Below are 4,595 nucleotides of genomic sequence, written 5' to 3' on the forward strand. Positions count from 1 at the left end.
GAGTTGAAGGCGCCGATTCGGGACGGGAGGTGCTCTTGGAAAGAGTTGAGAAACGCGGACCTCTGCTGGCCTTATGCCCGGTTTAAATACGCGAGCTAGGACGTCGCTTCCCTGTCTTTCGTCCTTTTGGAAAACTAGGGTGGGAGGAAATGAGCTTGGGGTGACCACGAGAGACATTCGACCTTGCTTCTTAAATAGCTTTCGGCGCAGGAGAACCTCGATGATTATTAGCATTTCAAGAGGGGCTCTTAGACATTGCCTCTAGTGATAAGTTGCCCTCGCCATAAATAAGGGAAGCGGGCCCACGCTGGAGTTTCTGTCCTAGAACCACATTTGAGCTTAAGCCACACCTGATGTAAGTTCCGGGCTCAGCCCAGCTGCTGCTACCGCACAAATGACCCTGGCAGGTAAAGTAGACTAGCCGGCTACGAGGAGGACTTCTGGGCTGGTGTCTTTCCCGCGGTGCCTCAAGACAGCTCTGCACCAATCTACAATTACCGGGATAAGCCATCCTTGTGTTCAGCTGCAGCTAAACTGGTATTAACAGAGCGGGTTCGTGCCCAGATGTATGTTCCGGAAAGAGAATGACCCCTGCCAGTAAACCCAGTGCCTTGGAGATCAACTAGCCCAACAAGCTGTGAGCTCGGTGTGTGACTACCACTCATTCTTAAACCAAGCCCTTTGCCCCAAGGTTTTGGTGTGGGGTAGAGAATTTTCTGGCGCTATGGAGTGGAAGCTCCACTGAAGGCCTTTTCCTAGGCATGTCCTTTTACCATCCTGAACCCCACGTTCCTAATGTGAGGACTACATGGGAAAGCATGTCACAGCAGGTCATAAAACACAGGTCCATATCACTGGTGCTCTGACTTACCTGGCCAGCAGATACATGCTTAAAGTTACACATAACATTTAAAAACATACATTTGAATCAAAAGTAGAAGATATATTTTAAAATCCAAATACTGAATGATGAATGGACAAATGTGCGTATTTAATACAGTGGGATATTATTCAGTCATTAAAAAGGAATGAAGTACTGATACATGCCACAGCATGGATGAACTTTGAAAACATCCTAAGTGAAAGAAGCCAGTCACAAAAGGACAAATATCATATGATTCCACTTACATGAGTTATCTAAGCTAGGCAAATCCATAGATACAGAAACCAGATTGGTGGTTGCCAGGGACTGTGGGGAGTAGGGAATGGGAAGTGACTTCAAATGCTATGGAGTTTCCTTTCTGGGGGTGGAGGGGTGATGAAAAAAAGTTCTGAAAGAAGATAATGGTGACTGTGAATGTGCTTTATGCCACTGAATTGTATACCTTTAAATTGTTACAGTGTTTGGTGAGTTGTTGTTTTTTTTTTTTTTTGCTGTGCCGCTCAACTTGCAGGATCTTAATTCCCCAACCAAGGATCAAACCTAGGCCCTTGGCAGTGAAAGCGCTGAGCCGTAACCACTGGACTGCCAAGGAGGTCCCACAGTGGTCCGTTTTATGTTATGTGTATTTGACCACAATAAAAAGAAATCCAAACATCCAGCTTCTATAGACATGTCAGATCTGCAAACTGGGCACTGTGTGCCACATGGCAACAATCAGCTGCAGCTGAGGAGCCCTGTACCTTTTGGATACAGCTCCCCAGGTCACCAATGTGTCACCTAGTCACTGTACTCATTTGTGTTACCACATGGCCCCTGAAGGCATGTATGTTTTTCATCTCCGATTAAACTACAAAGCTCTCTACAAATGTTCTTTATAAATCTAGTGTGGCACTTTTTATAGTTTCCTGTCTCCTGCAGATATTTTTACACTTCTTCCTTTCAACAAAGCACAGTTGTTTAATAGTCTGTGTCTGACCATTGATAGTTGAAGTTTCTGAGAGTCTGTTTCTGCTAGTTCTTACTCATGGTGTCCTATTTCCTTGTGATCTGCCTGATTTTCTTTAACCTTGCTGGACACTGTATTTCCAAATTTATTTATAGGGATAATTGGAGGCCTAGAATGAAGCTACCTTCGTCTCCAGATACTTTACATTTGCTTCTGCCAGGCTCCTGAGGGCAGTGCTAGTGCACAATGACCAACGTCCAAGTTCAGGGGGCTTCCTTGGTGGCCCAGTGGCTAAGGACTCCAAAGGAACTAGATCCCACATGCCGCAAGTAAGAGTTAGCATGCCGCCACTAACAAAAAAGATCCCCCATGCTGCAACAAAGATTGAAGATTGCATGTGTCTCAACTAAGACCTCGTGCGGCCAAATAAATATTTGACATCCAAGTTCAGGGCTGGTGGGTCCCTGGACCTGCAGGTGATACCAATACAGGTTGCCTAAGTGATGAGACTGATTTGCTTATTGTACCCAGGGTGGGGTCAGTGAGTGCTGACAGGCCTACACATCCCAACTCTGTGTTCAGTGACCTCATGTCAATAGTTTGAGATCACGTTTACACTACAGAAATTGGCAAGTGCTATAGACAGCGTTGACTATGATGGCATCATAGTCAACAAAAGAGTCCGAAATGCAGTACTTGGATGCAATCTCAAAAACGACAGAATGATCTCTGTTCATTTCCAAAGCAAACCATTCAATATCACAGTAATCCAAATCTATACCCCAACCAGTAATGCTGAAGAAGCCAAAGTTGAATGGTTCTATGAAGACCTACAAGACCTTCTAGAACTAACACCCAAAAAAGATGTCCTTTTCATTATAGGGGACTGAAATGCAAAAGTATGAAGTCAAGAAATACCTGGGGTAACAGACAAATTTGGCCTTGGAGTACAGAATGAAGCAGGGCAAAGACTGAGAGAGTTTTGCCAAGAGAATGCACTGGTCATAGCAAACACCCTCTTCCAACAACACAAGAGAAGACTCTAAACATGGACATCACCAGATGGTCAACACCAAAATCAGATTGATTATATTCTTTGCAAACAAAGATGGAGAAGCTCTGTACAGTCAGCAAAAACAAGACCAGGAGTTGATCGTGGCTCAGATCATGAACTCCTTATTGCCAAATTCAGACTTAAATTGAAGAAAGTGAGGAAAACCACTAGACCATTCAGGTATGACCTAAATCAAATCCCTTACGATTATACAATGAAAGTGAGAGATAGATTCACGGGATTAGATCTGATAGACAGACTGCCTGAAGGACTATGGACGGAGGTTTGTGACACTGTACAGGAGACAGGGATCAAGACCATCCCCAAGAAAAAGAAATGCAAAAAGGCAAAATGCTTGTCTGAGGAGACCTCAAAAATAGCTGCAAAAAGAAGAGAAGCGAAAGACAAAGGAGAAAAGGAAATATATACCCATTTGAATGCAGAGTTCTAAAGAATAGCAAGGAGAGATAAGAAAGCCTTCCTCAGTGATCAATGCAAAGAAATAGAGGAAAACAACAGAATGGGAAAGACTAGAGATCTCTTCAAGAAAATTAGAGATACTGAGGGAACATTTCATGCAAAGTGGGCTCAAAGGACAGAAATGGTATGGACCTAAAAGAAACAAAAGATATTAAGAAAAAGTGGCAAGAATACACAGAAGAACTGTACAAAAAAGATCTTTAAGACCCAGATAATCAGGATGGTGTGATCACTCACCTAGAGCCAGACATCCTGGAGTGTCAAGTGGGCCTTAGGAAGCATCACTATGAACAAAGCTAGTGGAGGTGATGGAATTCCAGCTGAGCTATTTCGAATCCTAAAAGATGATGGTGTGAAAGTGCTGCACTCAATATGCCAGCAAATTTGGAAAACTCAGCAGTGGCCACAGGATCAGAAAAGGTCAGTTTTCATTCCAATCCCAAGGAAAGGCAATGCCAAAGAATGTTCAAACTACCACACAATTGCATTCATCTCACGCTAGCAAAGTAATGCTGAAAATTATCCAAGCTAGGCTTCATCAGTATGTGAACTGTGAACTTCCAGATGTGCAAGCTTGAGTTAGAAAAGGCAGAGGAATCAGAGATCAAATTGCCAACATCTGCTGGATCATCAAAAAAGTGAGAGAGTGCCAGAAAAACGTCTACTTCTACTGTATTGACTATGCCAAAGCCTTTGACTGTGTGGATCACAACAAACTGTTGAAAATTCTTCAAGAGATTCGAATACCAGACTACCTGACCTGCCTCTTGAGAAATCTGTATGCAGATCAAGAAGCAACAGAACCAGACCTGGAACAATGGACTGGTTCCAAATCGGGAAAGGATTATGTCAAGGCTGTATGTTGTCACCCTGCTTATTTAACTTATATGCAGAGTACATCATGAGAAATGCTGGGCTACATGAAGCACAAGCTGGAATCAAGACTGCTGTGAGAAATATCAATAACCTCAGATATGCAGATGGTACCACCCTTATGGCAGAAAGCAAAGAGGAACTGAAGAGCCTCTTGATGAAAGTGAAAGAGGAGAGTGAAAAAGCTGGCTTAAAACTCAGCATTCAAAAAACAAAGATCATGGCATCTGGTCCCATCACTTCATGGCAAATAGATGGGGAAAGAATGGAAACAGTGACAGACTTTATTTTGGGGGCTCCAAAATCACGGCAGATGGTGACTGCAGCCATGAAATTAAAAGCCGCTTGCTCCTTGGAAG

The sequence above is a fragment of the Bison bison genome, unplaced genomic scaffold, assembly GCF_000754665.1.
Source record: "Bison bison bison isolate TAMUID 2011002044 unplaced genomic scaffold, Bison_UMD1.0 scf7180017864160, whole genome shotgun sequence".
Lineage (NCBI taxonomy): Eukaryota > Metazoa > Chordata > Mammalia > Artiodactyla > Bovidae > Bison > Bison bison.